Source organism: Cryptomeria japonica, chromosome 8 (assembly GCF_030272615.1).
Source record: "Cryptomeria japonica chromosome 8, Sugi_1.0, whole genome shotgun sequence".
NCBI classification, from domain to species: Eukaryota; Viridiplantae; Streptophyta; class Pinopsida; order Cupressales; family Cupressaceae; genus Cryptomeria; species Cryptomeria japonica.
Window position 1 is genome coordinate 641,989,818 of NC_081412.1, and position 12,421 is coordinate 642,002,238.

The window sequence follows — 12,421 nt, forward strand, 5'->3', positions numbered from 1 at the left end:
GCACTCGTTGTTGTAGCCTTTCTTTTTTCAAGTGCACCATTACAAGATCTCCCACTTGGAATTGTAGATTTCTCCTCTTTTCATCAACTTTTTGTTTGATTTTGCTTGTGTTCTCCTTCAAAGCTTGCCTAACTGATTCATGGACCTCCTTCATGGAATGAGAAAAGTCCTTTGCATATCCACTTACGATTCTGCACTTCCTAAATCCCTCAACTCAAAAATGCCTCTTGGGTGCACACCATAGACTACTTCAAAAGGGCTTTTACCGATAGTCCTATTTATGGTGTCATTGTATGCATATTCAGATTGAGCAAGTACTTGATCCCATGTTTGCCCATACTCCTTGGTAAGGCACCTCAATAAGTTTCCCAAACTTGTATTCGCCACCTCGGTGTGCCCATCTGTTTGAGGATGGTAGGTTGATCCAAAACAGAGGTTTGTGCCAAGCTTTTGCCATAATGTTTTCCAAAAATGACTCATAAATTTGGAGTCCCTATCTGAAACTATGCTCAATGGTAAACCATGTATCCTTACTATTTCCTTGAAAAACAATTGAGCTATGTGGCATGCATCATGAGTGGTCTTACAGGGCACAAAGTGAGCCATTTTGCTAAATCTATCCACAGTGACATAAATACTGCCATATCCTTGCTTTGTCTTTGGAAAACCTACCACAAAGTCCATGCTTATGCATTCCCAAGGTCTACTTTGGATGGGAAGAACTCGATACAAACTAGCATTTGTTGAAGTACCCTTGGTTTTTCGGTAAACTATGCAAGTCTCCACATACCTCTTCACATCTTGATTTATCCTTGGCCAATAATAGAATCTTGGAACCATCTCTTGAGTCTTATTGGCTCCAAAATAACCACTAAGGCTGCCATTGTGTTTCTCTTGTATAAGAATTTCCCTCATTGAGCCTTTAGGCACACAAAGTTGTCTACCTTTGAACAATATCCCATTTTGTAAAGTGAAATCTGAGTATTCACTATGGAAATGATTTTGATACTCCTTGCATACTTGGTAGGCACTTGAGAAGTCTTCATCCTTTGCATACAAATCTTTAAAACTATCCACACCTATGCTTCTCAACTGGATTTCTTGGACTGTCAAGAGCCTCCTACTTAGTGCATCAGCTACCTAGTTTTGCTGCCCTTTCTTGTGCTTAATGGTGAATGTATAGGCCTGCATATACTCCACCCATTTCATTTGTTTGTGACTAAGTTTGTCTTGGGAGTTTAGAAAACTCAATGCTTGGTTATCCGTGTACACCACAAATTATTTGGGTAAGAGATAGTGTCTCCATTTTCTCAATGCTTGCACTAAAGCATACAACTCAAGGTCATAAGAGGAGTATTTCCTCTTGGCATCACTTAGCTTCTCACTATGGAAGGCTACTGGTCTTCCTTCTTGGCTTAGGACAACACCTATTGCAACATTGCTTGCATCACACTCCACAATGAAAAGTTTCTCAATACTAGGCAACACTAGCACCGGTTGAGTAGCTATTTTCTCTTTCAAGGTTTCAAAACCTCTGTTTGCTACTTCATCCCACTAAAACTTGTCCTTCATACCACCTCTAATGTTATCTAGCAATGGGGCACATATAGCACTGAATTACCTAATAAACTTCCTATAATACTGAGCTAATCCATGGAAGCTTCTCACCTCTATTGCTGATCTAGGAGTGGGCTAATTTACAATGGCTTACACCTTGCATGGGTCCATCTTGAGGTTTCTTTGAGACAACACAAACCCAAGATAAACCAACTCCTGCTTGACAAACTCACACTTATCCAAATTCATGGTTAGCTTTTCATCGTACAATCTTTGTAATACATCTTGCAAATGACTAATATGTGCTGCTCTATCCTTACTGAAAATGAGAATATCATCAAGATATACTACCACAAATTTACCTATGAAGTCCTCATCACCTCATTCATGAGTCTCATGAAGGTGCTTGGAGCATTGGATAAGCCAAATGGCATTACAAGCCACTCATAAAGACCTTCAATAGTCTTAAATGCAGTCTTCCATTCATCACCCTCCTTAATTTTAATTTGATGATAGCCACTCTTAAGGTCAATCTTGGTAAAGTACTTGGCTTCCCCTAAACAATCCATTAGGTCTTCTATTCTAGGAATAGGGAGCCTATATCTGATGGTGATCCTATTTACGGCTCTAGAATTAGTACACAACCTCCAAGTACCACCTTTTTTTGGTGCCAACATGGTAGGGACAACACAAGGGCTAATACTCTTCCTAATTAGGCCTTGGTCTAAGAGCTCTTGGATTTTCTTGGCAATTTCAACATTTTGTTGAGGAGTCATTTTATAGGCTGCTTTATTAGGCAAGGATGCTTTGGAAATGAAGTCTATTTGATGGCTTATGGTTCTTTTAGGAGATAAGGTGGCTGGCTATCCTTCACGTACTATACCTTTGAATTTCTTCAACAATTCTTGCACCTCTAATGGTAAATCTTGCCGCTCTTTCTTGTCTTCTTCTTTGGGCTTCATCACAAGTGCAAACCCTATACCTTCACCTTCCTCAAGTTTCTTTAAGAATTGTTTTTCACTCACCAAAAGAACATTAGGACCTGCTGCCCTTTTTTCACCTTCCTCAAGGATAGACTGAATCTTGAATGCGACTCCATCTTTCTTGAATGAGTATACATTCTTGGCTCCATCATGGATAGCTTGTTTATCAAATTTCCATGGTCTTCCTAATAGAAGATGGCATGTATCCATGGGTAGGACATCACATAAAACCTTGTCCTTATTCCTTCCATTGGTACAATCCACCCATGCTTGCTCATTAACAAGAACATGTTGTCCTTTGTTCAACCAAGTGACTCTATAAGGGTTGTTGTGAGGTATCCTTTGCAATTTGAGCTTGCTCACTTCCTCTTTTGACACATTATTGTCTATAGACCCTGAATCAATGATCACTTTGCACACTTTATCTAAAATCTTGCATTTGATCCTAAACAAGGACCTTCTTTGGCTAGGCTCTTCTTTGACTGATTCTTTGATCAAAGTTCTCCTTATCATCAAGTTGTCACCTACTTCTGACTCTAAGGAAACTTTTGAAGTCTTGCTGCTTGAAGACTCTTCTTGAAGATAGCTCACTCTTCTTTCACCACCATGTGATGATGATCCCTTCTCTAGACACCTATATGCTGGGTGACCAAGTTGATTACAATGGTAACACTTCATTGTTTCAAACTATGAGGAACCTCTACCTTGGCCACTAAATCTTCCTCTAGAACCACTGTTTGATCCCCTTCCTCTATTGAATCCTCCTCTATTTATGCCACTATCTTGCTGCTCAGTGAGTTTAGACTCTCCTTGTGTTCTTTGTTTAGAACTTCTTCCACCAAAGCCTCCCCTATGGCCTCTATTATCCTTTCCTCTACCCCTGCCCCTATTGCTACCTGAATCATGTCTTCTTTTTAGTTTCTCCTCCACCTTAAGGGCAAGTTGAAAGGTTTGATGGACTATTTTTGGACTCATCAAACTGATTTATTCTTGGATGTTCCATCGTAGTCCATTGAGATAGCTAGCAACCTTTAGACTTTCTTCCTCAACCACTTGGGATCTAAGGCTAAGTTTTTGGAACTCTTCTGTATAGCTGCTAACATCAAGGTCTTTTTGTCTTTGGTTTTGTCTCTTCCTATGGATTTGTACTTCATAGTCCTTAGGGAGATAGGCTTCTTTGATTTTAACCAACATTCCCTTCCAAGAGGAGATAGGTTCCTTGCCTATTTTCTTCCTCTCATCTTGTACAAACTTCCACCATGTGAGAGAAGTGCCTCTCATCCTAGATTTTTCCACCTTGACCTTTTGTGCCTCAGTTATACCTTCACATTCAAAATGGTTCTCGATGCCTTCTATCCATTCTAGGACCACTTCCACTTCCATCTTGCCAGTGAACAATGCTACTCCTTCTAGTGACTTCCCACTCAGGGCCTTCAATGCTTTGATGAAGGGTTCTTGCTCCAAAATAGGATAAGGTGTGGGTACCTTATCAACCTCAGCCACCTCCTTGTTCTTCCCTTCTACTCCTTCCACTTTTACATACACTTCTTCTGCCTTTGTCTCAATATCACCAAGCTTACTCTCCAATATTTCTAATTTTTCCTTCAGGAGCTTGTTCTCTTCATCTTGATCTTCCACTTTCCTTGCCAATTCAGCATTTGTCACCATGTTGTCTCCAACTGACTCTCCTGACAACAAGGACATCAACCTTACTAGCCCAAATCTTGTAAGCTCTGATACCAATTTGATAGAGTTCACCTAGCCTGCTCAACATTTCACTAAGTTGATGTTGCTCAATTTCACCATCTCACCAGGCCTATTTGCTTTATATACCTAGAATTCCTTCTCAATATGTTCTATGGTTTTCTCTTACTCACTCCAAGGTGTTTTCTTCAAGTGTCCTTGCTAGGAACCCTACCAATTTGCTATGTTTCCCATATGCTCAATGATGGCTTCTTGGCTCAAATTCATCAAACTACCCTCCAATGGCCTTGAGATGTTGTAGAGGTGTAGAGGGTTCTTCTCTCATGTTTTTAGATGGTTTCAAGGTCCATTTGTGGTTTGCGATCCAAAGGTTTCTTACCGATTTCAAAAATTGGTCTAGAAAAGGTTACAAGGGAAAGAGCCCCAATTAGGCCTCCAAGAACTAGTTTTTGAGGTCTTGGGCTAAAATGATCCAAAGGACCCCCAAACTAAAATGTATTTTATTCAAATATTCACTCAAACCCAAAGGATTTGAGTGTTTTTAAGCTTCTAACCCTTCTTTACATACACAAACCCCAAAATGAGAATTTCAAGGGCTTCTAGGCACTTGACTGGCAGCAACAAGTAAATCTTGTCTTTGGACCTCCAAATGAAACTCTTGAGGCTTCCTCCTGCACAAGAAAACTTTTAATATCCTATTACAACTTCACAAAATCTTGGGACTTTCATTTACATTCACCTTTGCAATTTGTGCTAATTTTTCATCTTGCCAACTCTAGCCGAGTTGCTCCTGGGCTCGCCTAGGGCAAGAAGCTAAAAATATAAAATGACACTTTAAGACCTTCTCCTTTCATATGTACATTTTAAAATGGTTTTCCTACCATTTCCCAAAATACCATGATGAACACACAGTGGGATTTTATGGGGCACCTATTTTAGCAAAAACTGCTAATTACAAGCCAAAACAGGCTACTTGTGAATCAAATCACCTAAACAATAGTAAATGCAAAATAAAAAGCTTGAAAATAAAAATCATACCCTATAACACACTACTAAACCCCAATCCATCATTGGATTCATGGATTCAATCCATTAAACCTTCAAAGAATGCAAAAATTGACAAAAACAATGAAAAGTGCAGTCCAAAATCTTATATTTTGATTATTGCTTCCAAAATCCAAGTAAACCAACCTTGATAAATGTGAAAGAGAGGGATTATATAGCCTTCCTACATGTGGAGTCCTTCCATGGTGTTGGGAAATCCCTAGCTTCAATGTTGAACCAATTTCAGGACAAAAATTGTCATGACAACAAAAGTTGTCATGACAACTTTTTGCAACTTTGTGTTTTTTATATTTTTTATCTCTCCAACCTAAGAGACCTATTCCCAGTCATCACATATGACATTTAAAACATTCCTAAGAAGTATTTTACCCTCTCTAATGATGAATACTAAGAGGGGGGGTGAATTAGTATACTAATAAATACTGAACTCAAACACTTAAACAGTTTAGCAGTAAACCGGTATAACAATTTTACTAACAAACTAGTTAACACAAATGCAAACCAAAGAGAAAATAAGACATTCATCCATAGAAGCACAATCACCATAACATAAGATATTTTGACGTGGAAACCCAAATGGGAAAAACCACGGTGAGATGAAACTCACAAGTAACTATCTGCATAATAGTAACCAGACCGATTAAGGTCATACAATGTTCTTTACCAGAATAGATACTGTTAGGAATCTCAATCTCTGTTAGGAGATAAGTCCGATTAAAGACTACCTTGTGAGAGGATTTCTGATTCATAGTTGTGAACCACCTTGTTAGAGGATTTACAAAGGCTTTTCCAGGCCTACCCGGTTAAGGGTTTCAGACTTGTAGAAGATGTGAGCAATCAACAAGTGAGTGATCTAAGTACTAGCATAGTATGCTTGGTTAGATCCTTGATAGCTCATTGTTAATGCATTTCAGCATTACTTCAGTCTTCAAAGTCTACACATTCTATTTCTTCACATAGACCTAATCTTCTTCTGTGATCGCACATGCAAAAACCTCATCAACCACCTAAAACCCTAGACATTATGTCCTTATAAAGGAATCTGATTTCATGTTGGTCTAATAGGATTACATTGCAAGTTCCTAGGTTTAGTGCATCTGGACACATTTGGTAACACGACATAGAATCACTGCCAAAGTGTCGGTGGATGATAACTCATCACAAAAATAATACCGGTTGGTAATGTTAGAATTCCCAAAGATACTGAGAGGGGGGGGGGTGAATCAGTATCTTACCAGTTATAGGATTTTCTTAACTTAAAACATGTAGAGCATATCAATACTGTATACTGGTAAACAAGAAATAATGCAGTAAACAGAGATAACAACCACATGAAAAAAACACCATAACACAATAGTTTAACGAGGAAACCCGATGTGGGAAAAACCTCGGTGGGATTTGTAACCCACAATATTCACTTACTGGCCAATAAGAGAATATTACTGCTACAAGAGGGGCCTGCACATGCAAGAAGGCCAAGTGCCTAGAGCTCACTGCTCAATTACAAAATAGGAAGTCTCGCTGACTTACAGAATGGATTATATAAATCCAATGTCTTGTACTGCTTCAAAATAGCATCTACTATGCCAGATCCAGTACCGGTTTGTAGCTCTGCTTCATACATAAACCCTTAACCTATAATTCGCATAATAGGTCTGCCTTATTTCGCCTATGTTCTTCCTTTCTTCCATCATAAAATGTTCTACAATGATCTCTTGTATATATGAGTCATTTTACAACTTGCCAAGTCGGCTTATAATGATTTTACAATAATTTACAAAATATATTATAAACAAAATTCCTGTCGGCTTCTGTGCTGGTATACTTCCTTTCATTGTTGGTGGGTTGTGTGCCCGTGTAGAGTCTGCCCTTGCTGGTGCCAGTAAGTTGTCTTGCCGGTGTCATAGGATTGTAAGGTTGCCATCAATGAAAAAACCTTCAATCACCTACAATATCTCATTGGAGTGTGCATTTGCCAACAATCTTCCCCTTTGGCATTGATGGCAACACTCATGAGAAAAATCCAAAAATTGTCATCCAAAAAGAATCTACCAGAATTGTCTTGCCAAAAATTGTGTACCAAAAGAATATGTGCTCCCCCTGAGCTGATGAGTCATTTGCTGGTTATTTTTCTCATTCCACTACTCCCCCTTTGGCATCAATGAAAAAGGTTGTCAAAGTGTCAATTGAGTGTGGTTTCTTGTTTCATCCTTGTAACCGGTTGGTTACAATCTGAAAAACATCTACCAGTACCAGATTCAGGCTCTTAATGAACCGTTTGCTATCTTTTAATGCCACCTCTGTCCTCTGAATTGTACCGATGTGGTGTTGCATTTGCTCTGTCGGTGTTTTCTGTCCTTGAATTAAAGCTTCAGATATTTCTTTTCTTAAGGAGGCGAGGTAGTCCAATTTTGGACTAAGTCTCCATTTTAGATCTTTAGCCTTTCCTTTTATTCTCTCCTTTTGTCTTTCCAACTTTAGAAGTTCCTCCTTGAAACCTGTTATTTTCTGCTCAAAAACTGATAATGGTTCAGATGAGTTAATGAAATTATCAGCTAGTTGATTTATTTCTTCCTGTATCTTGCTGATCTTCCAATCTATATCTGCTGTCAAAAAGTTAGTTTTACATGTATCTCTATACAAGGTTTTAAATTCCTTCAATGTACTACATAGTTTCGGTAAAAGAGTGTCAAATTGTCTTGTACACTTCTTTATTTCTTCTTCAAAGAATTTGTGTTTTTCCTTCTGTAGCCTCTCCTTGAATGTTTCCTCTTTTATTTGTTCAATTGTCACAGTGTTGCCAGTAATATACTTAGACAATGTGTCAAGTTGATTCAAAGAATCTTTATTATCTACATTGCACTTACGTGCTATCATTTTAAAAATTGGAATTGTGTCATCAATTGCTTTGTATGCTTGTGAACTACACTCTGTTATCTTCTTGATAGAATCCAAAAAGAACTTTTGTCACATTTGTCGGTTTGAATTCTGCACTTGAAGAGTCAACAATCTGTATTCCACCAGTGGGAGCAATTTCTTTTCTTGTGGTGACCTTTGGTAGGTTAGTTTGTGTTTGCATATCTTTAAACAAAGGTTTGGATTGCTCAGCTATTGCCAGTGGCATTGTCTCTACATGAACCTGTTGCTGTGAGGGAGACTGCTGCTCTGCCTGTTTCTCAGTGTTGTCACCCACCGGTTTACTTTTTGTACTATCTATTTTCCCTGTTGAATCCTTATCTACCACAATATTGAATTTCTGAGTGTCAATGTTCATTGTATATAATACCTCAAAATCTATATTTGTGTCCTCATGTGATACATCCATACTCTCACTAGTCAGTTGATTGTCAGTGGTAACTACCGGTGGAGTATCTAGAGGCAATGAGGATAAGTTATCTATTATTTTTATGCGTGGTGGACCACCAACCTTACCTTTTCCCTTATCCTTATATTTTTGGTATACTTTGATGGGTTTAGGGTTTCAGTATTCTTCCTACTTTTCCTTCTCTACAAGGAATATGTCCCATGCATTAGTTGTTTCCTCTGCAACCTCATTCACTCTACCAACCATAAGTGCTACATGCCGGTGTGCAGTTGAAAATACTGACCGGTTAGCCTCAGAGATCAATTTATCTATCTCATTTGGTGAGTTGGCTGGATATACAAGAAGTAGTTTTTCAATTTTTATTTCTTATCAAGCTCTATAACAACTTGCCTTCTAGCTTCAAGTCTTTTGAATAGTTCTATCGATAATTCATCCACAACTTGCATCAAAAATTTCTTGTAAATATCCAAGTGTAGGATTACACTATTTTCAACTTTTTCTTTGTCATCAGTTGATAATGAGTCATATAATTTATTGATGTTTTTCAGCTTTCCATCCTCTATTATTTCATTGAGAAGTTTTTCAATTGGAGCAATGGTTTGTTGAGTCTTCTTCTTGGGGGTTAACTTCTTCTTTGGAGTTAATTTCCTAGCTGTGGGCCTTATTGCCTGTTGTTTTTGTCTAGTTCTTCTAGGAAAAGGTGTGGATATCGGTGAGGGTTTCCTTTTTCTCACAACTCTTTTGAATACAACTGGTATATCACTTTCTAAAGAATTTCCAACTGGTGAAAGGTGAGTTTCCGGTTGAAGTGCTTCTAACTCATCTTTAGTAATACCAGTTTGTTTGAGTACATCATCCTTAATAGCTTTTGCTTGCTTGGATCCTCTTCTAACTATTGCTTCAACCTTCTTAACCATTTTCTTTGATTGAATTTGGTTTTCAATAGTCTCAGCACTGCCAAATACCTCTTCTTTAGGTTCCTTAGGTGCTTCCAGGAGGGCTTTTGCATATGTTTCTATTATGTGGTCATCAGTTTCATACCCCATTTCAGTAACCCAAATGGTTCTTGGGATAACTGCCTCCATCCAAATTTCATCCTTCTTTATAACAAAACAAATTTCATCCTTATACTTGTTTACAATTTCTTGTGACAATCTGACTCTGGTCTTCATCCGGGCCTTCAATGCCTAAAAATACTCATCTATGTTCTTTTCTCTGTTCTCTCCCATGTTGTTTAGTAAATCTGACAACTGTTTGCCTACCAGTATGTCAAAACCAAGATTTCTGTTACCGATACTGGGCACTTGTTTGGTTATGTGTAGCATTAGACAAACAAGTAGGTTTCCAAATCTGAATGTCCCCTTTTTGTCTTTCTTAATCTTTCCCAAATTGTCAATTAGCTCATCTTTAAGCCATTCACACACATCTATTTTTGCATTATCATTAATCATGTCATAGGCACTCTTTATGCATAGGCTAGAGACTGAGTTTAACCTATTTGCATGTGTGGTTTTGTAGCCTAAGATCATACTGATGAATCTGACATTGATATCTGTTACATCATTTACCCTTAAGGATCTTTTATTAGATGTTGTGCCGGTTAGGTTAATCACTAGGTCATTTGAGACCTTTGTTTTATCAGGTCTGTTACCGGTGGAGGGTAACCCCGTCACAGCTTTTACTGCTTCTTTAGTGATTTTGTGAACTGAGTCCAACCAAAAGAATGCACCATGTATCCTGCTTATTACTATCCTTATAACATCCTTAGGAAAATCCAGAATACTGAGAATTTCAGTGAAACCTAAGGTTTCTACTATCTTGTGTAGAGCTTTAACATTACCAGATTCATCACAAATTACAGATTTATACATATTCTTGATTTCCTCATCACCTAATTCCTCTATGTGACAATGAATGTACATTCTAGGGTCTTCAACAAAAACTACTCCTTTAGGGATTTGAGAAAAAAACACCAACATTATCATCTTTCTTGGCAATTTTGGGAACTAACTAATATACGGGTCTAGGGTGTTTAATCACTTCAACTATAGTAGGGTTTGCAATGAATTCAGGGATAGATGAAGAAGCCATGATTTTAAATACCTTTATTTGCCTTATGAATGATTTCTTGATAAGTTGCTTCACTTCTTTGCCCGGAATGCCTTTTCTTTGGAATTTTTGCGCTCTCAAAGGTTTGAATGCTCGGTGAAATGAAAATGGAGCCAAAACACTATTTTATAATGTTATTTTTGCCAACCACCACATTTAATGCTTGTCGGTTAAGTAATGACTTAACTTATCTGCCGGTATAGAAGTAATTTCAACTTCTCACCATCAACCGTGAGAATAATAGCATGTTTCACATTTGATTGCCAAACCCTCAAAGGAATTTTCTTCAGTTAGATGAAGAGTCTCCTACCGGTGGAGTGTTACTTTGTTCTGTCGGTGGAGGAGTATTCCTATCACTATTTAGTTCTGATTTCCTGATCCATTGTTTTGAGAATTCCTGCTTTACCTCTTCAACTTTTTCTTTACCTTTCAAACTAGGACCTTTGTTATTTATCGGTGAGGACTTGCTTCTATAGAATTTAGCAATATGTCCAATCTTGTTATAGACATAACAAGTCACATTATTTTTCTGAATATCTTTTCCATATCCTATGCCGGTTTTTGTTCTGCATTGATTAGATAAGTGTCCAAATCTTCCACAAACATAACATCTTACATTCATTCTGCAATTTTCTAAATTGTGGCCAACTTTGTTGCATTTTGAACATTGACCGGTGGGTGTATTGGTATTCTGATAATTTTTAGATCTACATTGATTTTCTCTATGACCATACTTGTTATAGTTAAAGCATTTGCCATAAAATTTATAAGCAGTAGGTTGTCTTACCAGTTTGCCTTGATCTTGTGTGTTTGCAGTACCAGAGCTTTCACCAGCTTCAAAGCCAAGGCCATTAGTGTCACCTTTAGGTTTTTGATTTTTCAACAAGTCACCAAGTTCTTCTGAGATTTTCTTGAATTTTTCTTTGTGCTGATTTGCAGTATACAGTTCTCTTTCCAAGATACCTTTCTGTTTCATGAGTTGATTTGATTTATTTTGTGCATGCATCAAATTTGTCTTCAACATATCATTTTCATAACTAAGTCTTGTGTTTTCATTTGCAGCATCATTCAGTCTTCTAGTCAAGTCTTCTTCATTCTTCTTTCTATCTTCAATTTTGTTACAAAATCTCATAGTCATATCCTGCATCTCATTCTTTGTTGTCATGTTTTGTTGTTTCAGCTTATTCATCAGATCACTAAGAGTTTCCTTTTCATCATTCTCATTTTGCATCTTTTCACAAAGTTCTCTTCTCTTGTTCCTTGCAATGGTAAGATTTTCTTGAAGTTCTTGAATAATATCCTGTGCAGCCTTTAGATCATCTTCAAGTTTGATATTTTTTAACTTTTCTGCATCATAGTCTAAGAGAGCTGCTTCTAATTGCTTCATCAAGTTTTCCATCTCTACCGGTGTCAAGATCTTCCTCAAGCTATTAGGATTCTGAAAATAGAGGACCAAGCTCTGATACCAATTGTTAGGATTCCCAAAGATACTGAGAAGGGGGGGTGAATCGGTATCTAACCAGTTATAGGATTTTCTTAACTTAAACATGTAGAGCATATCAATACTGTATACCGGTAAACAAGAAATAATGCAATAAACAGAGATAACAACAACCACATGAAAAACACACCATAACACAGTAGTTTAACGAGGAAACCCAATGTGGGAAAAACCTCG